Below are 22,238 nucleotides of genomic sequence, written 5' to 3' on the forward strand. Positions count from 1 at the left end.
ACGCCGGCGTCGCGTTACAGCGGTGCGGGCAATACGATACTCGATCCAGCCTGAAATCTGCTGGAGCCGAGTCGTCCCTCCCGCCCTCTGCCTCCAAAATGTTTTGGACACTGTAGATATAGCAGGGGCGAGACCAGAGCGGGTCACCGTCCCGTCACGCTTTGGATCTGGTTTAAGCATCCTCAAGCTGGAGTTAGCTCAGGTTGGGTTTCTCAGCGTGCTACCTGGTTAAATTGAGGTGGGCATATGCAACTGCAGTGGGGCTGGAGGTGGTGGTGTTCTGGCGTGAGCTGTCCCTGCCGCCTTGTGTGGCTGAGGAGAGTCATCGAATATACAGAATCGTCGAATATCCTGAGTTGGAAGGGACCCACAGGGATCATCGAGTTCAATTCCTGGTCTCCCTGCAGCGAGTGGTCCAGAAGAGCTCTGCAGCAGCTTGCCGAGAGGTAGCCCCGTGCGCTGAAGCACGCTGCCTTTCCGTGAGTCCCTTTGGAAGGAGCCCCTTTGCTGTTTGTTAAAGCAGAAGTGTGATAGGGACCTCAGCAGATGAAACTTCTGCTTGGTGTAACCTCGCTGGTGCTGCAGGTGACTGGTTGTGGAACGGGCTGCCATAGGACAGCTGTCCCTGAGGGCGGCTTTAAAACGGCAGCGGGAGTTCCAGAAATAGAGACCCCACCAGGGAAGCTGCTCTCACCCCTTTCCAGCTGGAGACAATCTCGGCTGAAGCAGCTGAGCATCCTCACCATCCGGGCACAAGCACCAGCTGCTAATTTGGGTGTAGTTTTTATCCTTCTGTTGTCTCCATCAAGTCCCACCTGAATTTAAGCATTAAATAGGGGGGTCAGAGGGTGTTAGCTTGTTTCTTTGTGGTGTGGAGGCTGCAGAAGAGCTCTTCCTTCCTTCTCTCCATGTGCAAGTCCGCTGGGTGTGTTTTACCGACTGTCATCCTCAGGTCTGGGGATTTTCGGTATTTGGGTCTCTGTGGGAGGTTTCTTTGCAGCAGCAGCAATGCAGGTGTTGTGGACGCTGTGCTGATGAACGCTTTCATTTCTGAAGCCCAATGTTTGTGTTTTCTGCCGGGATACAGCACAGCGCTTGCTCACCTGTTTGCGTGACCCCGTGTTCATTCTTACAAGCCTGGAGGGTACCGTGCACGTCTGAAAAATGTACTTGCTGTCCTGTGAGGGCATGGGGAGGGAAGGCTGCCTCTCGTGAAAAGGTCAGGCTGAATCACCACCCTGTGTATCTGCAGCTGCTTTCGAGGTCCCCTCTTAGCACCTCGTGAACCAGAAGGGATCCTGGTTCTGTTTCAGTCAGTGGGGCTTGGGCAGTGACCCCGGGTTACTTTTGGAGCAGCCACGAAGCTGCACAAGTCTGGGGGCAGCAACTGAAGAGGCACCATCTGCAAGGTCTGAGCCGTGGGCCCCTTCCTCAGCGGGGTCCGTGGGCAGCCTGCGGGGGGACGGAGCCGCCCCAGCGCTTGTTGTGGCCTCTTTACCTGAGCTGGGCCGCGAAGATTTGGCAGCCACCCCTGGGCGAAGGGGCCTTGCACTCCAGCTGGTCCTGCAGGAACCGGCGTCATCTCAGCCCGGTGAGTTTACCTTCTCTGGACGTTGCTTAAGCAGAAACCCTGGGCTCGTTGGTGAGGTGATGGCCGTATTTTGGGCCTGAGCCCTTCAAATTAGCTGTGTCCTCTCAAAGGGAGAGAAATCCCCAGCCCTGTCTCCCTCAGGGAAAGCTCCTGAGGGATGCCTGCCTCCTCTGTGGTTTCTATAACACCACGTGGAGGCGTCTGCATCTCCTGATGTCTTACTAATTTACCAGTAATGACTTTTTGGAGTTATTTTTAACAGGTGCGTTGTGCAATTAATGGGCTTTTTATTGGTGGTAAACAAGCTGTGCGAGGCAGGGATGCTGCTGGGGCTTGACCAGCAGACTTGCTGCTGCTCCATGCTCTAGAAATGTTTTCTTTTTTTTAACTCTACACCTCCTAGCCCAATGTATGGAGAGCCCCAACCCATCTGTATGGGATCTGTTGCAGGACTGGGTCTTGCCCAATGCTGCCAGTTGCTGATGGGCTCTCCTGCGTCCCCACGGATCTCGCAGTGCTCTGTGTGTGCCTCCACCATCCAGGCTAACTCTGAGTGAAAAGTATCAAACTTCAGTGGCCAAGAAAAGAGTGCTGACCTATTTTGGACACTTATTTATATTCAAGTTGCTTCTCGCTGTCTCTGTGAAAAAGCTGTTGTGACTCCAGCGCTTTAAGCCTCCCCCTCCCATAGCTTTTGTTTCTCACAGGATATAATCTAGGACTAACATCTGTATTTTCCAGTAGTCAGAATAAATACCTTTTTAAATCTTTATTAAGTTTTCTAGATGAAGCAACACTTTTGCAAAGCTAACTTTGTTGTGTTGTTTCTCAAGCTTTACAGATTCTCTTAAAGTTTTTACTGTAACCTAAAGCTTTCAGACCAAATTGGGGAAAAAGTTGAAAATGTCATTATTGGCTCTGGTAATGAGCCACACAGGAAAGTCATCTAATGTAGGGTCAACAGAAAAACTGTGGAAAGCTGTTTTTAGTTTTGTTCAACTACGGTTTCCTTTAACTACACTTATTGTGTATCGTTTTGCTGAAATCTTGAAATCTTCTCTTGAAAGATCTTATTGATGAAAATGGTTTCTCCTGTCTCGTTTTGACAGCTAAGCTATTCTCTAGCTTTTTATATGCTGTGGTTCGCAGTTAATTTCTGGTGCCTTTTAAATTGAAACTGTAGGGTTTGTCAAAACTGTATCACTGGAGTAATCATGGAACTTGAACGGCTTGGTCAGTGCAGCTGTGTGCACTAACTGTGGCTGGATACTCGTCCTGCATATTTTGACCTAATTCCTTCTGTGAACTGTAGGAATATAGGTTAGACAACCAGCAAAAAAAAAAAATAAAAAAAATGCTGCAGATGTCATCCATATGAATGATGGTTGTTTTAGTCCCTTGTATTTCATTATTTTCTATTTAAGTGTAGGAACTTAGTGTATGTTTTTTCTTTAAGACCTGAAAGAGCAATGGTGAAAAATAAATAAATCTGGAAGTAGCTTGATTTATGGAAACTGCAAGCCCTTTGGCTTCACTAGCCAAGCTTGCAGTTTCACTGAACATACCAGCCTTACAGTTAACTAGCTGTGCCCTGAGTGCATCTACATGATGACCAACTCCAAAAAAGTCAATGGAAGCCTTTCCATCATCTGTGTCTGCAGTTGAATTTCACCCAAAGTGCATCTGTGGAAGATTAGCGAAGTTTCTTCATTATACAGTCATGGTATGTGGCTTTAATGTATGTGTTCCTGTTTCTGGAGTGTATGTTGTGAAATTAGTGAGATCACATGGACAGACAGACATGTATCTGTACATACATGCCAACTGAAGTGCCTCCCTGTATTGATGTGGCTGGGTTTGGGGTAGTCCCCTTGTGCCCTTGCAGGAGGGCTGGTGCCTTAGCAGTGGCTCCGTCAGCTCCCGAGGCTGATGGCTCTGTGGTTCCCATCAAATGGAGCTGCTCCTCGAGTGTGGCCAGGCTGCCAGTGTCCCTGCTCAGGTTTCCTTTGCGTCATTTATCAGGTCTGAGGCCGCAATTTTTCTATACTGGAAGCTCTTGAAGGTGTGATTTGCCTGTTTTTTCTTTGCTTGAGCCCACCAATTCAATCCTTTGTACTTCTGCTCAGTGGTCATCCTGGTGCTGATGGTGTTGCTTACATGCGTGTTGGCTCCACACCTTACCCTGATGACATCTTGGCTTGCAGGATTTACCAAAAGCCGCCAGCGAAAAGATCCGGCAATTCCAAATTATCAATTCCTTTGATTCAGGCTTGGACAGAAATCTGAGTGTTGGATGTTCTTCCCCTGTACTGCTGCCACCATATTTGTCTCCGAGCAGGAAGAATCTGATTAAATCACAGCACACCTCCACTAATGTGCAAGCGTGGCAGCTCCATGAAGTTTCACATTAGCTGTATTTTTCATGTGGTGTGAGTAATCATGCTCACACATCCAGAGGGTTGAAGAAAGCAACGTGCAGGAATTGCTGTATATGCATTTCAAAACTCCCTGTGGAAGGCTGTTTAATTAGCTTTAATGAGCTGGCTGGTGTGCGTACACGTGTGTGTGTGTGTGCTTTCACCACTTCTGGCTAACAGGATCAGAGGCGCTTGTGTGCGTCCCAGGCGAACGGGATGAGTACGTGGGAGAGGTGTTTGTGCACTTGCAGACAGCAGGTCTGAGGCGGGCTTTACCTGTGTTCAACAAGTCTGTGCTGTAACAGACCTCCGTCATGGAGGCGAAGCACCTGGAAGCCAGGTTTGCTGTGGTTTCAGCCGCCTCGGTGCGGCGGGAGGGGAGCAGAGTCTCCTTGCTTGTCCCAAGAGCCATCGGTGGCAGAGTTGCAGTAGGTCGCAGGTGACGTGTGCCACCGAGGTTTTAATTAGAGGGAAGATGAGCAGTCAGTGAGGCTGGGAGCTCGGTGCATGGGGCAGGTAACCACCACTGGCTTTGCACCTTGCTGCACCTCAGGTCTGCTCCCCCGCCTGATTTCCATTGCCGGAGTCAGCCCCGAGCTGGCTGCGTGCAATTTGGCTTCCTTGCAGGGGTGATGGCCGCGGGTCGGTGCTCAGCTTCCAGGAAGGACCAGGCTGGGTAGAGAGCCATGCCGAGAGGGTGGCCATTTTAATGAGGGATTTCTTTGTGCTTTTTTTTAATTAACCTTTGTTTTCTGTCAAGAAAGCTGTCCCGAGGCACGACTTAGCAAGGCAAACATGCCTGGACAAAGGGAGCATTAAGCCTGCACAGAGGGAGGGGAGAGGGTTACACCTCTAATTACTTTGTGTGCCTGTAATTTTTTTCCCCTCTGGTGACTGATGGGTCATGAAAGGACTTGCCGGGGCTGGTGTGTGATTCACTGGGGCAGAGCACGTTCCCGGCTGATGCTGAGGGCTGTCTGGGTGCCCAGGGCAGGCAATGCCATCGCGCGGGTGTTGCTCACGCCTGAGTCAGCGCTTGTGCTGGGGATTGGGCTGTGGGAAGGAGATGGTCCTGAGCTGCCTTCAGGTGTCCCTTCCCCTAAACAGGGACACAAGCGGGGACAGTGAGTTTGGGGCTCCCCCACCTTCCCAATGGGCAGCAGTCTCCAAACTGCCTGACCTGCCATCCCGTCCCATCTTCTGGTCCTCACATCTACTCGTGGAGCTCAGGGTAGGCATCTGTGCCCTCCTGAACCAAATGGGGTCAGAGGTTGGCCAGGAGGGGAGTTAGGGCTCATGGTGTTCATGTGGGAAGCAAGAAAAAGGAGGAAGGGGAACTGGGGCAGGAGTGGAGGTAGGTAGAAAATAACCGGTTGTGGGGTCGGAGTCCTGGGGCAAGGAGGAGAAGCTGGGGCTGCCCAGGAGAGGGGAAGGACTTGCAGAGTAGTCTGCGGACCTGGCCTCGAGGCCAACGGGTTCGGAGGGCTTGGCAGGGAGCTGGGGATCTGCATTTTAGGCAAACGGTGTGATGTGGAATTCAAGGAGCTCCAAACTCAGTGGGGTTGGCTCCTAAAGAGCCCACTGAAGGGAATAACATTTTGTCAGCCTGATTTCGGCAAAGCTTTTGAATCCATTGACCAGCTCTGGGCCAGTGGGGTGGTGCTGAGGTCTGATCCCTTCCTCCCTGAAAGTTTGGTGGAAATCCCTGGTCAGGTAGAGGAGGGAGGCCCTGTTAGTGCCTGCTTGGAGGGACAGGCTGCAGTGTGGGCTCAACTACCCTGTGAGACATCAGAACATCCACAGGGGTGCTAGTGACCAGGATGAGTTGTGCTATTTCTGCCGTGGCTGGCTATCCTTTTGGGAAACAACACACTTGCTGCACCAGAAAAAGTTCAGGGGTGGCCTCCACCCCCCTTCCTCTCACACCTGATTTCCTTCTCAAACCAGGTAAAATGCTCAGGCTCCCCCTGTGCCCCCCTGGGGATTTGCTGCCCTTGAGGAAGGTTTTTTTTTTGTCTGTTGCTGGGAGGATGCTGTCAGCATTTTGGCAAGGTTTGGGGTGGCTGCTGGTACTGCACGGTGTTGGGACCCTCCTGTGCACTGATGTTCCAGGTTTCCTTCCTATAACTTGAGGCTTCCACAGGTTTTGTGGATGCCACTCTGTAACTTGAGTCGATCCTGCTGCTGTGACTCTCTCCCCTGCTTTTTGCTTCATTTCACCAATTTTTCTTTCTTGCTGGGAGATGATCCCACATTCTAATAAATCTCACTTCATGTTTTAGAGAAAATATTTGTCAGCAGATTTTCCCTCCTCCCCTATGAATATCTTGCATTGTTTTCATTAATTTGTCTCCAGCAGAAGGGAATGAGCGTCTTTTGCCGTTTTGAACAAATTCCTCGCCCAGCCAGTGTGGGGAAATCTGTCTCCAGTGTCACCCGTTTGGCAGGGGAGAGCTGTGGGAACCGAAGTATGGAAGCTCAGTTGCATCCTACAGATTGCAACAGGGCTATAGGGAGGTCTTTTTTAAGGAGAAGGAAAAAAAAATCCAACCAAACCTGTCTGGGGGTCCTTTCATTAAGCAGAGCCGAGGGACTGCAGCAAACTACCTCTTTTACAGGAATCCCTTTTGGCTTGAAAGGAATTATTCAGGCAGTTACGCAATCCATGTTGCATTTTCAATTTGTCACAGTTTTTTCCCCTACCCCCACTTTGTCCACCGGCCCAAGCAGGCTCCTGCTGGGTCCCTCCACTGACCGATGTGCATTAAAAAAAGCCCTGACGTGTATGTACGGTCCCGATCCGGCAGCCCTCGTGCACTGGGATCTCTGCTTGGAGCAAGTGCCTGCGGCGCGGATGCAGGTCGAGAGTCCCTCCCAGTGTAAGGTTACCCCCGCCAGGAGGGAGAGCCATCATTTTTCAGCACGAATTCTTTCCTGAAAGGCTGCGGTTGCCTGGTGTCTCGGCTTCCCTCTGTGGATCCGTGTGGGAAAGCCGCTAGCATTTCTCAGCTGTTTGCATTCCTTGCAGGAGGAAACCTCAGAGGCTGAGGTCTGTGGTCCTTTGGAGTCGTAACCTGAACGTGGCCGCAGAGCAAAGGTACTGGGGAAAGCTCAGGACCTTTGCTGCAGTAACGCTGGCTCCGATGGGCGATGGCTGAGCTTGGTGTTTTATCTTACTCGAACGGTTTCAGACGCCGGATGGAGTGGTTTGCTTGCACTGCTGTAGCACTGTCCTGGAAAAAATGATTTCTCCTGGCCACGCTGCGCTGCTGGGGGAGCACCTGATGGCCATCGTCCCTCCTCGTGCTCCTCCAAGAGGAGAGCAGGGTCTGAGCTGCAGGCGATGCCCGTCAGCATGGGCAGTGCCCGCACGCACGCAGGCTGATTCATGGCGGTGATGCAAAACAGCTGAACTGCCAGGGGATGGGGCAACAGGGATTTTTCGTCCTGCTCCTCCCATTCAGTACTTTGCAAGGATCGGTGGAGGGAATGGTAGGTAATAAAGCTAGCTGTTGCCATTCATGGAAGCGTTTTCCTCTGACTCCCTAAAAGCTCAAGGAGGGAAAAGAATAAAATTTGGTTTGTCCTTTTTGTTTTCAGGGTGTTCCATCTTTGGAGATGCACCAAGGTGGCGGCACATGGAGGCCTCAGAGGGGTGCACGCTTCCTGGGGCTGTGGTTGGGAGTCAGAACTAAAAAGGAAACAGAAGAAAGCCAACTAAACCTTTCCCCAGACTGCTTTTGCTGCTCTCTTTGTAGCAGCTTGGGCCTTGAATACGACACCCCCCACCTTTCCCCATGCCTCTTACTAATTCCTCCTGCTGCAACAAGTGCTCGAGCCCCAGCTGCTGAGCAGCAGCCCTGGGCTGTGGTTCAGCCCCCGCCCCTCCCTGGGGCTGTGGACGTGCTGGTGCCTGCATCCCTGTGCTGTGTCCTCCAGCCTGACGCAGCTTTTTCCTTTCTTGCTCGTTTTTGAGGGGGTTTGGGCTGGGGATGGGATGTGTTTTTCTTAGGTATGTGAGCCTTGACAATGTTCCTTAAATTGTTCTGACCCGAGGAGAACAAATCTTGCAAGAGTACTTGAGTTGTGAACTAGTTTGGTCTCTTGGGTGACACATCACGGGGACAAATATTGCTCCTTGCAAACAAGGTTAGTAGGAGTCAGGCGGTGTCTCACCTGGAGAAGGTGCACCTGAATTCCTCCTTTGTGCTGAGCTAGCCCATACCCCAGCCAGTGGCAGGGTCTCACTGACCTGCTGTACTTAAATTGGGTCCTAAAGCTTTTTTTTCCAAAAGTCAGTTCAACCTTACTTCTTCCTGCTCGATCCAGCCTTGTCCCTGGAATTCCTGCACATGAGAGGTGCTGGGGTCCTGGAGAGGTGGGAACAGCCCCTGGATGGTGTTTTTGGTTTAAAAAAAAAACAAAAAAACAAAACAACAACAACAAAAAAACATTTGTGTGCTGGGCTGTTGATCTCTGCCCCTTCCCCAGGATGCTGCCCCATCAGCATCTGCCTGTGCTGGGACAACATCTCCTTGCTATCGCTGCGGCTGGGTGCAGGCAGTGAGCAAGCCTTGTCCCCAGGCTTTGTGAGGTGAGCAGCTGCCTTTCTGCTTCCCCAGGGCAGTACTTGTGGTTGCCCAGCTTGTGTGTGCATGAGTTTTGCAGAGCTGGGTGCGCTGTGCCTGTTCTTTGCCTCTCCCCCACCCCTTAAAACCCCCAAGTTTCATGTTTTTGATCCCATGCTGTCTGCTCGCCGTCACGTGCACGCACGCTTTGTGCATCCTGAGCACTCAGTGTCTGATTACAGTTGAAGAGCAAATCCTTCCCTGTGAATGTCTCTGTTCTGCCGTGCCATTTTAAATCTATAAGGAGGGCATGTGAGCAACGAAGTGCAAACGTGATCATTGTTTAGCTCTTGTACTCAGCAAAGACTTCTATTTCTTGTTTTAAAGCAGCGTACTGGCTGTCCCATTTTGAGCCTGGCTTTCTTCCAAATGAGCCTTGTGTGCGGGCACGTGTGGATTATCCTCGTCTCTATGGCTACCCTGAAAACTTTTGAACCAGAACATTCACTGGAGGGATCGGGCTCCAAGATACTGGTTTCCTACAGCTTTTGGGAAAACAGTTGCTGGGTGGTGGGACTGCACCTTGTACGTGTCTCCTGATGGGCTGTAGCCAAAACTTAGCCGGTATCAGGTATCAGAGAACCAACAATCTCTTGAGCACAGTCTCAGGAAAGAGCTACAGTAGGAAAGACAAAACAGAAAACCCTAAAAAGTCAAGCTTTGTTAGATCAGTCACTCTGGTGTATTAATGTTAATTAGGTCATTTTACTAATTACCTGTTCATCTGTATATAAGGGGCAATCGATGGCTTGCTGATGTTTCCCAGCTGGAAACTGTAGAGCATGAGAAATGTAGACCTTATAAGTCACATGTGGGCAAGAGGGGTTTGATTATCACCTCCAAGAGCTCTTGTTTGCTGAGATTTTAAATCATTTTGGCAATCCCTAAGGTTTCATGTGGGATGGAAAAGTGTTCTTTGAGGGTTAAATATGTGCTTTTTAAGAGAGAATTAGTGTGTGTAAGCTATTCACTGGTGTATGCTTGCTAAGAGCTGCTGTCAACATCTTGAGAAGATAACAAGTAACAGCAGTTACAAATATCATCATCATTATTAGTATTATGTTTTGGCTTTTTTCAGGCATCTCCCCAGTTGGGGATTTAAAGATGTTTCTAATTAGTCAGCATTTCTAACTGTGAGAGATGACTTGCTGAGACTCCCGTTGCAGGGATCTCTGCCTTCAGGGTGCTCTGGAGCTCGTTCCTGGGTGAGCACCATCTCTGCTCCCCTCCTGAAGGCCATGCCCTCAACGGTGAGGGCGAGGAGCTGAAGTGGGGGACTGGAAGTGGAGTTATGTTATTTGTGGTCCACACAAATGGGATAACACAAATCCCATTTCCTGTGGATGTCAGGTCTCTTAGATGGGAGACCTTCATTGGAGACTCACTGGCTTATCTCATGCTATTGGATGGACTTGGAAAATAGTTTTTATTTCTCTGCCTTGTCCAGCCACAGTGGCACGTGGATGCTGCTCAGAAACAGGAGTTTTTCCAGCCCCACCTTGACTCTAAGCTCCTCTGTGCCAGGTTGGATAATGCTCAGGAATGAAAGATTTGGTGGTAAGTCAATGTACAGCTTCTTATCAGTCTTTCTAGACTGACTGTGGGAGTCAGGTCTTCTAAAAAACAGAAATAGCCATGTTTTTTCAGCCTGGTTTTTAAACAAACAAGTGGTGACATTCCCCATGTTTCAGTCATTCCATTGCATGCCCGGTGTAATAATCTTTGAAGCCAGTTGAACTATTTGTTGTTCATTTTGTGAAAATTGGCAGAGATGAGACCCTTTTTAATACTTTGAATTTGACGTCAAAGGACTGCATGGGAAGCATTCCTCTGTGCCAGCCCCCTGGACTGCTGGCCTCCTTGGTTCTGCTCTCTGGAGGACACACCAGTACATTGTCATTTTGGGCAGGGGAGCTGCCAAAACTGGCTCTGTTTTTTTTTTACCCCCCTGTGAGTATTCTGGGAAAGATCTGGATATTTTAATGCAATTGTTCCTTTCTGCCTTCTCAAACCTTTTCTTTCCTCTTCTGAGAGCTGTTGCTGCTGCCTGAGTCCAGTTCCCTTTCTTCAGGCACTTGTTGATCATGCAGCTCAGCACAACCCTCGTCTTCAGAGTAAGGTGTTAAAGAAACTTCTCTGGCTCCTGGAGGGTCTTCCAGGTGGGAATCATCAGTACGCAATGGGTTTGGGCTGCTGCTTATTTGTCACGAGAGCAGAAGGAAGGACAAGGTCACAAATTAACCTTGTTCCCGGGAAAGGGAATGTGAAGGCTTGTTCCCAGATGTGAAAACCTGGGGGGAATCAAAGAAAACAGGGAAGAGGGGAAAGAGTGTCCTTAGCTGAAATGCGAGCTGCTGTTGCTCAAAACGGGGTGAAATAAGTTTAGATATAATTGAAGTTGCAGCTTAAGTGGTGGAGACAAGGCAACAGAAACGTAGAGGTAGCTGCCTTTGGACATCGTTCTGTACGTGAACAAACAGCTGTCCCAGGAAGAAATTCATTTGCCCTGGGAAGAAATTAGGCTGGATGAGAACTGGTCAGGACAGGTTTACTTAAGTTCAAGGGATTGCATCATGTGGTTGCAACCTCTTTTTTTTTTCCCTCCCCGTAGGCCATCTGGGGATTTCCTGGCTGATCCTGTTCATGCTCTTTTCCCTGGGCACTTGAGATCTCTGATAGGTGCTTGTGAACAGCTGTGGTGGAATAGCATAGACCTAGCCGAGCTCATTAAAGGAAAAGGAGTTCAGAGCAACTAAGGTGATTTGGAGGCATTAATCAGTGCCTTCAGTGGAAGATGGGGGTTGTTTTTCATTGTGGTGGCCTCTTGAAGGCATGATGGATCTAGTGAGGTAGGTGGATGGCTGCTATCTTCATGGAAGCAATGAAATAAGATTCTCCATTGCCCTTGGCAAGAGTCCTTTGCCCTGCTGCATTGCTTCAGCAAGACACTCATCTTCCAGTCATTAGTCATCTTCGTGTTATTTCATTTTGTGGAAGAGATTGTAACCAGCTGAGGAGGTGGGGCAACAAGAGCGATCAGGCTGCCTTTCTGTACCGCTGTATTGTTCCTTCATCTCTGCCTTGTCCTCCTTCCAAACCCGTGGCCATCGAGACCGTACAATGGAGAGCAGGCAAGAGCATTCCTTATGGTGAGAGGAGCAGCCAGTCCGGGCTTGCGCAAGTCGAGTTGCCTCACCCAGGGATTACGCTATCCATTGTGGAAAAAACAAGGGCTGGAGTCGGGAGCACGGGACTCGATTCCTAGCGCAGCCACCGACGCCTGCATGATCTTGAACAGATGACCCTCGGTTGCTCCAGCTTGCCTGTCTGCTCTATTGTAAGCCCCGAGACAGCACAGTGTTGTTTTCGGCGTGCTTCGAAGTCTTGGTGCATTTGAGGAGAGCGAAGGCTCTGGGCTTGGAGGCCTTTTCCATAACACGGCCCTTGAGTCAGCCGGGCCCCTGGGGGTTTGGCAGGAGCAGGTGGACTTGAGGAGGCCAGTTTCAGGACCTGAACCTGAAGGATCCTTATTAGCTAATCCAGCCATGAGGCAATGAGATAAGGGAAGAGCTGAGTATCCCTAGAGGCCTGGCTGTTTTTCTTCTTTGATGAAGAAGGCTTTGGGAGACAAGATTATCTCTAAATGGGTTTGTTCGGCAAATTATACGCTGGGACCCCGTTGTCCTGAGGGGACCTCAGGTCAAAGTGGTCATCTTCAGTGATGATAACAGTATTTGACTGGCTCACCTGACTCAGAGGTAGAATGAGATTTATCGCTTCTAGGAGGTGGAGTCTGACCTTCACTCCTAGGGTCTTAAGGTTCTTGCAGGATCAAACCTCGGTCTCTGAAGCTGCTCACCACCTGGGAGCAACTTTCTCCCCACGAGTGTAAAGAGCTGATTATTGCCTGACTTTTCTTAAGGGCAAGTTGGAGACTACTGTTACCTCTTATGTGCCTAGGCTCACGTACATTTTGGCACGTACGCCCCTTTGATATGAGAGACAACTGGGTTGGGAAAATGCAAATCACTTTTTGCAAAATTGCTGAATCTCCTTGCATGGGAGGAAGAGGCGCACCCAAATTTTTCCTGAAAGTCCTGAGTTTGAGGAGTGCCTAACCTCAGCCACATCCAATAATCACAGTGCCTGGTGCCAAGCAAGAACAATTTTTCAGCAGGTAATGAGGTGATACAGTGAGGTGTGTTTGGTGCTGCAGGTGGGCAGAGGCAGCTGCCTCTCCTGGGGTTTTGCATGGGGTCAGCTTTGCTTAATCTGCATTGCCTGAGATAAAAAGCAAGTCAGACACGCAGCTCAGTGTTAATGCCTGGGGTTGTCTCGGTTTGGGCAGCTGCAGTGCGTGAGGCTTCTTGTGAAGAGGCAATCCTCGGAGTGAGGCAGGTGAGGTAATTGCCGCAGTTCTTTTCCTCTCAGGTTTCACAAAGCAGCTCCAGCTTTTGCAGGGCTGATGGGGGAGGAAAAAAAGAGGTTTCTTTCTCTCCTTTTTATCCAACCTGTATGTTTGGAGAGAAGAGGCCAAAAAAAAAAAAAGGAATTGTTTATATGGTACTAAAAAGCACAGTATCGGAGCAAGGGACTTGAAGCTAAATATCTGGTGTGGCTATGTGGCTGTCCTTGCCATAGTTGCAAGGACTTCCTTGTATCTGCTGGCTTGATCTTAGCAGTCATTCTGTCAAGGATGGGAATTTTATGATCCCTTTTTTGTAGTGTGGGATAGAGTGACTTCCTCAAGGTCTCGGGGGGGGGGGGGGGGGGGGGGGGAGCAAGATAGGAGGGCTTGAATCCAGTTCTCTTGACTCCCAGCTTGTGAACTTGGCCCCAAAACTGTTTATGGGACCTTCATGATGTCAGGATTGACTCCCCTGAAGTCAGCTATATTGCATCAGTGTAAACTACCTTAAGCAGACTGTGGCTGGAGCTGTGTTAGCTGCTTCCAAGGACTTTACTGTGAAACACAGCACATACAAAAATTGGAATGGGAGCAGAAACAAAGGCAGTACTGAAAGCAAAGCTCTTTGGTCTTGTCATCGGTAACAAAGTGGGCACTGGGAATCTCTTGTCTACCAGAATTCATTTTTGTCTTAGTCTAATTCATCCTTTTATTTGCATTTTGCCTTTTTTGTGTAACGTTAGTTTTGATGAAGAAACATGCCGGAGCTTGTGACTTCCGTGACAAATCCATTCACAGCCCCTCACAACTTGCCTGACTTTTGCTCAAACAGATTGAAGGCGGACACAAATAGCGAAGATGTAAATTATCTAACAGTTTTCAGCGAAGGGCTTTTGTGGTGGTGATTTCGTCTGGTCATGTGTGACTCCCCCCCCCCATTTAATACTATCCTCAGAAAGGAGCAGGGCCTGTGATGAGGAGTCAGGGGTCCCAGAGTGAGTGACACCAGCATGTAGACCGTGTGGACTGGAAGTGTTGTGGTCCTGGCCATAGTAGTCTAAAGGCATGCAGTGCAAGCGTTGCGTGCGGCCCTGCTCGTAGTCTTCCATCAGCACCCACTTTAGGCTGCTTGTGGGAGACCGGGCTGAGTGGGTCTGTGGTCTGAACTGGTACAACTGTGCCCGTGACGGCCTGACCGTTTTTGGAGAAACATCCTGGTGATAGGACCACTTGGAGGTACTCACGAAATACCTAGGGAGATGGCAGTTCATTTAAGCACCTTGGGAAATAGCCATGGGAGGGTAGATAAAGAGCTGCGGCCTGTGAAATGAGGCATAGCAGAGGTGGTACGGATAGACCTTTGTAATGTTACTAGAAAGATAAATGTTTCCAAAATAACATTGCTGTGAGAGCTTAGGTATGTATCTTTATATCTAGGAATACACATTGGCAAACACATTGTATTAATAAGGTAAAACAGATATTCCTGGATGTAATAGCCTGGATTTTTTCATTAAATAGTAACAGCACCGGCAAATGGAGGTGCTATTTTAGGTTTTGTTTTGGTAACTAGTGTTGATGTTACAGAAGGGCCTTGTTGTACAGAGGAATCTTGGACTTAGTGCTCATAAAATGGATTCCTTTTTAAATTAAATGGAAGCCTAAACAAAAGTAGGTCTGGAACTAGGATACTTGTCTCTGAAAGGGCAAACTTTGAAAAATGAAAAAATCTGGCTGGTGAAGTCATCTGGGCAGGGAAGCATGGGAACTTGAGTGTGGAGGACGCAGAGCCTTCCTGTAGTTCAGAGGTGTGGAAACTCTCTGGACCAGGGATCCCAAGGAAAAGGGGAGAACTTGGTAGGAAAGGGCTCCAGGCTGAGGCTAGTGAATAGCCACCTTAAAAAGGATAGTTGGGACCGAGCAGAGTGTCTGTAAGGAATGGAAAAAAAGACTAATCGGCGAAAAAGCAATGTCTTAGAGGTCAGGAGGGGTAGGGATAAAATGAGAATTGCCAAAAGTCAAGCTGCGTTAGGCCTGGCAAAGGAAATTAAAACAAATAGCAACAGGTTTCTCAGCTATATAAATAAAAAGACTTGAATCCGCTGTGCAGTGAAGACCAACTGGAGATTAAAGATGATCTAGGTATGGCTCCAACATGAACCAACCATTGCCTCAGTTTTCAGTACAGTCAGAGGGGATGAGGACATGGAAACCTTAAAAACTGATGGGAAAAACAGAAATCAAAGGGCTAGCTTGATTGAAATTGGTAGGAGAGCAGAGGCCAGGAACTTTTTATAAAGGGACAGATGCAAAAAAATTGCTGCGTCATGAGTACAAATTCGTAGGTCATGGTGTAAGTGGCAGACAAGGACCCAATATTTAGGCTCCCCAAAGGCGGGGGAGTGAGTCAAATATAGAGCTGTTAATCAGACAGATCAGATTAATGGGTGACTGATCTTGTAACAGATCTGGAAGAAAGAGTAATGAAGGACTTGAAGGTAAGTGCTGAGCAGATGGAGTGCCCTGGGAGCTAAGCAGAGGCAGATCGTGCCAGGCTGAGCCAATACTTCAGTAACTGATGCTTCATTTAAAAATAAAAAGAGCATTGCAATGTGTCAGGTCTGAGTGATCTCTAGGAGAGCAGTAGATCCAAATGTGCATGAGATAGTCCTTAAAATGGAGCCAGTGGGAGTCAGTTTGGGAAGTGGTGGGTGAGGGAGTGACAGAAGCTTGTGAGGGGATGGTGGGGCTTGGCTGTAGGGCTGCTGGCTGCAGGGGACCCCAGGGGTAAGGCTTCAGGTGGACCTGGCAGCGTGGGTTTGCAGTGAAGGCCCTGGTGCAAATGGTGAAGTATGAAGGACTCGACTGCTTGGTTGCGCTGAATTGGGATTGTTGTCACGGAAAGAGAAAGTTCAGGAAAACTCTTCAGGGTAAGTGATCTGGAGGGATGACAAGGTCCAAAATGCGATAAAATGCAATTGCACAGAGTGCTGAGGTGTGCAGTAAAAGACTAGACCAGAGACTGATGAACAGGACACGTGTTAGCGGGATCCGTCAGTAGATAAGTAAGACCAGAGCATTTTAATTGATTCCAGGGTGAGGGTGGACAGTCACTCGGGTTCTGGTTTGCCAAACCCAGTCTCACCCAAATCTGTAGAGAAGCCTCCTGTGGGGCGAGGGAAGTGTTAACCCCTCTGAAGGCAGCTGGCGAGCCCTTGGCTGCAGTCATGAGCTTGAAAAAAGAATGGCTGTGGGCCGGCGCAGGTGCACGGAAGAGCTCCAGGGGAGCCAGAGCATGTGCAATGGGGAGGGCTTGGCTGCTCCCTCATGATATGGGAGGAAAACAACGACGGGGAGAGAAAAGAGCACAGCGAGCTAGAGAGGAGGGCTGGCATGAGGACAGCATGCCATAACTCGGCCCTAATGATATCCCCTGTCTCAAACTTCTGCTGGCTGGAACGCTCTTCTTCTAGGACATCTTCTCCAGCTGGCACCGCAAGGGCAGGGCAGCGGCTTTCCCGTTCCCACATTGGGAGGTACCACGTGGCTGATGGCACAGACAGATCCCCGGTGCCTTGGGACACCTCTGCACCGACACTAGGGAGGATTTTTTTTCCCTTAAACAAGACACAGTTATTTTAGTTCTCTTGCGTTCTCCTTAGTTTTGCAGCGCACAGGGAAATGTGGTGCTGACCTTGCCATGCTAACGCTCCTCCGGCTTGGCAAAAGGAGCTTTTGTCGGGGAGAGGGGGTTGATAAAGATCAATATTTATCCACCAAATGCAGAATAAAATCGCTCACAGAATTTAGGGTCTGGTTCAAAGTACAGTTGGATCTACACTAAAGCAATGTTCCTGTTTTGCAAGAAGTTGCTGTACTGAATTTTGAAAGGAAATGGAAATGCAGAGACTTTTTCTGCCTTTTTCAATACTGTTTTCTGGGTGCAGGACTCCTGTTTTCTTTTTTTAAAAGATTTTTTTTCTAATAGTAGCAAACCAAGCAGTGTGACATAGTCTGACCTAAAGCAAGTTTCCATGTATGTATGTATTTACTGAGATTTTATTGCTCAGCATTTCAGGATAACAGAAGTGTACTATGTGTTTGTTTTCTGTAGGCTCTAGGGTTTGCCCTGTAGCAAACCCAAATCACTCCAGCTTTGGGGGAAACAGAAATGAGGAAATCTGTACTTTGTGACCTTAAACTTTCAAAGAAATGGGACTTAGGGAATGGAGAAATTGCAAGTGCTCAGAAAGCGAATATTTGCAGTGGGGAAAGGAGGGAAGATTTTCTAAACAAAGCTCTTGTACAATGCCAATAACTAGATAATGTGGTAAGGTTTAGGAAGCCTTGATAGTGAATTAGTTGCTCAAGAGGAGTTATTGGGTACATCCTTGGAGGTCCCCAGCAGGGGAAAGGATAGCTGGCATCTCTGATACTTTAATTGCAAATGAAATAAAAGCTGGCAGGAAAGAAGTTGAGATGCATCACATGCCTCGAAGGCTTCCTGAAGGCTCTTCCCCAGCTTATAGCGGTCCTCTGTAGATCGCTTTGGAATGATTTATTCCTGTGACTCAGTGAGGGTTAGATTTTAGGCATTTGCTTTTCCCTACCTCTGAGCTCCCCCAGTGTGGCTCTTCTGCCTTTGGGGTAAAGGAGCAAGATGCACTTCAGACTATTTATGGCTCATTCTACAGTTTCATTCTGGGAACATCCCAGGGAAGCTGATGGCTGTTTTGGAGCCAAATATTCATCAGCCTTCTGCCATTTTCCAGTTAATTTGCCTGCATGACTTCTCTGATAACTTCTCACACTTTCCACCACCTGATGCTCTATTAAGAGCTTGTTCCTTTGTCTGTTTCTGGGGCTGTTGTGTTGTATCAGCACTGCCTCGCTTCCTGTCTGATTTAAGGATTTATGCTAACCTCATCAGCTGTGGCAATGGATCAAGGCCACTTGTGAGGAATCTGCATCTGGAGACCTCCATCCCATGCCCTGCTCCACGGTAGCAGGTCTGATCTGAGCACTGTCCTTTTCTTCCATGGAGTTACTCAGTTCAGGGGTCAGCCCATGCAACGTCAGGTCTTTCTTGTGGATGCATCCAGCTCTGGTACTCTCGGGTGCATTTTCTACAGCCTTAAAGCTTGAAGAAATGTCCTTGAAAATCTTGAAAACTTGAAAATGAATGACAACAGGAGAGGCCACCACAACCCTCCTGTAAATGGTGCCAGTGACTAATTAGCTGTATTGTCCAGGTATGTCTCATCCAGTAAATAGTTTTCATCTCAGTAACAGTTGTGTATTTGCAAGAGTCATTAATTTCTTTCTAGTCTTTATATACTTAATTATAGGAGAACTAAAATTTTCCCTGGTTGCTTTTTTATCCTCTGACCAATTTTTTTAATCCTCTGACCAATTTATCCTGCTTTTATCAGTGGTGCTCCATTATAATTGCACTTTAGGCATGAATAAGCTCGTGAAGAGTTTTCTCTATGGGTTTTATTCACTTTTGCTTTTATTATTGTTCAGCGGTTTCCATTATTCTCTCCTCTTACGCTCCCTTAAGTATTTATGCTGCCCTACCAATTTACGTAATATTTTGTGGACGTCACGAGGCAGAGTCTTACCCCACTGATCTCAAGTCTTCCCGTGCATCTCCAGAGAGGCTGTGGGCACTGGGAGCAGTGATGATGCAGCTTTACAGGAGGTGACCCAAACACTGGAGGTGCTGGAGGCATTTTGCTGCTTTGGAGCTCTTTAGGATTGGAAGATGCTCTGCATTTCTCCCTCAGAGAGAGGTGAGGCATACCTGCTGCTGGTACTTGATGTGGAGAGAGTGGAAGCACTCTGATAATTCACTTGCTGTGTCCAGAAGAGATGCGTTACGCAGCTTGATCTGTATGTAACGTGTGCATGGAAACAGCAGCCATGGCTAGTGACTCACCGAGCCCTTGTTCTTCGTGTGCTGGGCGATGAGACCCAGGGTGGAGGCCCCGGTTTGTTCCTGGTGAAACTGGACCTGCCAGCTCTGCTGCCGTTGGTAACAAATCCCAGCTCTAAATGCTCTCCCCCTGCAGAATTTGCATTACCGCTGCTGCAGGTGTGAAATGCCACCAGCCGTTCCTCACGGACTCCAAAACCTTCCCTCCAGGGCTGCCTGCTTGCTGCTCCTCCAGGCATGTTTCCGAAGCGGTGCAGGAGGGAGATGCGGCGATGAGGGAGGGAGCCTCCACCTCGGCTGTCACAGCTTTGGGGTGTCTCTGGTTTGTAAGAACTTGATGTTGAACAGTCCCATACCTGCGTAGGGACCAACTCTGTGAAGCTGGTAAAAAAAAAAAAATAAAAATGAGGTAATCCTGAGGATTTTTCTTACCCTGTACTCGAGAGGAAGAGACCAAAATGCAAACATGATGCTTGCGAGCACATATGGCCCAGGCTGTCCATCTTGAGGACTGTTCAGTAAAAACTTGGTTTGTCTGTTTGCCAAGAGCAACACGTTTTCCCTTTAACCCTCGGCAAGCCTTCCAGCTTCAGCCTGGCCGTGATCATCGCTGCTTATTTGGTGAGGCAAAGCACGGCCCTGGCAGAGGAGAATCGGCAGAGAGGCCATGGCTGTGCTTTGGGACTTGGGGACAGGCAGGGATGGGGCGAGGGAGAAAGCAGTTAAGAAAAAAGCGAGTGTTTTGGTGCAGAACTAGAAAGTGGGATTTGTAATGTTTGCAGTGGTAAATAGCTAGTTAATTAATGCCAGATCGTCTGTTGGATGTTGTCTTAATTGCTTCAGCCTGTGCCAGACACTGATATCCTTGAAACCTGAAAAATCCCATTAGAAGGTGCTTTCGTTGGGGCCCAGCCAAGGTGCTTTGCAGGCTTTTGAGGAAGAGCAGCCCGTGACAAGGATGGGTGCTGGTGGGTTGGGGTTGTCAGGGCAGCGATGGGATGGCCCTGGAAGGGTGTCCTGAAATGTTGGGCTGTCCTGCAGAGATCATCGGGAGCTTGCGATAAATCCCTCGTGAGCTCGCTCCGGGGCGGTGTCCCAGCTCTCAAATTAGGCAGCAGTAAGAACTGCTGCTGCTGCTGTTTTCCATGTGCTTTGGCTTTGTTCCTGTGCCCTTGGCTTGTGCCAAAGCCTTCTGTACTTGTGAAAAGGCCGGGCATTTTTCTTTCTCTTTAAAGAAGAGGTGTCCTGGCTCCCAGCCCCTTGGGAGGGCTACGGTTGATTTCAGAGGTGCGAGAGAGACCTGTGTGACACGCAGCAGGTGCCCGTCGCTTTCTGAAGGTCACCTCCTGATGAAAGGGTCTTCAGAACCCGTTTCAGCAACGTGAAGACCTGTCCCTGGGTGTTTGGGTCTTTCTGTTGGCTTGTCCTTGTGGGCTGAGAGCGTGCTTTAAGGTCGCGAATAGTGGGAGGAACAAGGAGGTCACTGCTTTTGTTTCATCGAGCATCCCATGAAAAAGATCAGGCAGCGTGTCCAGGGGATCAAATGTTCTTGGTATAAATGACTCCTGAAAGGAAGTAGAGAAACACATAGAGGATGGGAGGCTATGAAATACGAAGATCCATGTATGGCCTCTGGCTTGGGAAGTCCCCAAACCATCGATTTTTTTTAAATTTTTTTCAGAAGCAGAGGAAAGGATCAGTCCTTATGTTCCCCCCACCATCTGCTGCTGACCGCAGCTGTAGCTGCTGGTGGTGAGCACACTGGTGCCTTGGCAGGGAGACACGGAGAGCAGCCATGTGCTGGGGCCTTAAGCAAGCTGTGTGCAGCTGAAGAGGTGTGCACGGACAGCCTCGGTCGTGGTCAGCTTGTGCTAGGCCTTGGGACCTGCTCGGTGTCTGTAGAAGGAGCAGCCCCAGCCGTGCTCCCTCTCTCACCGATGAGCATCGCTGCAGCCTCCCCGCTCTGCCATGCTCTGTTGAAGGGGGTTCAGTGCTGGGTTGTGTGAAAACCCTGTCTCATGGCACTCATGGGCCCTGGGCCGAGGAGAAACAGTCTGGTGGCAGATCTTTGCTTTCTATGTACTGTAGTGTCTGAATCCTCCTCTTCCCTGTCTTTAGAAGACAGGGTGTCCTTGTGCAGATGACTTGGTTTGGCCTTTCCATGGGTAGTGCTCAGCAGGATTCACCTGGAAAGCAAAAGAGGGATTTTCTGTTGAGAAAGATGTCCTTGTTTTGTCTGCATGAGCCTTGATGGGTGAAGGGAAGGGGATGGGAGGAGAGGTTTAGAAGTCGTAACTTTCTCGTATCTTCCTCCCAAGGAGCCCAGAAGAACTCCAGAAGATGGGTCTGTTTTACACTCCAGTGCATCCAAGTAACTCTCAAGCACACAGCAACACCCACGCTGGGATAGCAAGTGCAGAGCTTAATTACCTTGCGACCCCCCTTTAGCACTCCTGCTCAGTTGTTTATTCTCCTGGGCCAGAAGTCGTCTTGGACTGGGGCAGGAAGGACCAGAGGAGCTCGTTCAGCTGCTGCTAACGTGCCTTGCTTTTTGCTTGCTTCAGGGGTGGCTTTTGTGCTTAGACATCTGAGAAAAGATAGCAGGCAGCAGGGATAAAAGACGATTGAACTCAGTACCGCAGCACGAAATCAAACTGGAACGTGGCATTGGGAAGGCTGGCAGTGCTTTTAATATCTTACTCTGGCAGGACAGGGAGCAGGCGGGAGGGCATGGACGCCTGCTTCCACCAGGGGAGCTGAAAACTGGAGCTTACAGGGAGAGATCAGAGCGGTGCTGGCTGAACAGGGCGGTGGGTGGGTGGGTGGGAGGACAGGCAGCTGATGGTTGGAGGGACGTGCTGGGGGATGTGACTGGGGCAGTGTCAGAGCCAGGGTTCAGAGACACGGCTGGTACCTGCCCGCGCCAGACGCATGGTGGCCAGAAAGCCGTGGAAAGATGCTGGGCACAGGTCCCTGGGAGGATGCCACCGCCCAGCGGTGGTGCCCCGATTCCTTCCTGCAGGAGGGCCCAGCCGTGCTCTTCTCCTGGGAAGCATCTGGGGTGGCTTAGTGGGAGAATTGCCAGCTTTGCAGCCAGCACTCATCTCTGTTCCCAGCCCCTGCGTGCCTGGCCGCTGCTCCTCAGCGGCAGAAGCCAGCGTCTTCCAGCACAGGAGCTGGCAAAGGGGCACGAAGGACCTTTGCGCTTCCTGGAAAGGATTTCAAGCACCCCATGTATTGGATGCAGGCTTCCTGA

General features: G+C 49.4%; 1 protein-coding gene and 1 long non-coding RNA gene across 2 annotated transcripts in view; both read left to right on the forward strand.

Annotated features, from left to right (window-relative positions):
• Positions 1–22,238, forward strand: part of IGFBP2 (insulin like growth factor binding protein 2) — a gene marked incomplete at its 5' end in the record, with an annotated part of 68,769 nt that overhangs the window by 24,799 nt on the left and 21,732 nt on the right. The window lies entirely within an intron of this gene.
• LOC308198444 lies at positions 1,454–20,654 on the forward strand. Its single transcript, XR_013953921.1, has 3 exons — positions 1,454–1,591; positions 7,609–9,886; positions 10,084–20,654. It is a non-coding gene; the product is annotated as an uncharacterized lncRNA (long non-coding RNA).

Source organism: Anser brachyrhynchus, assembly GCF_964034855.1.
Source record: "Anser brachyrhynchus genome assembly, chromosome: 7".
NCBI classification, from domain to species: Eukaryota; Metazoa; Chordata; class Aves; order Anseriformes; family Anatidae; genus Anser; species Anser brachyrhynchus.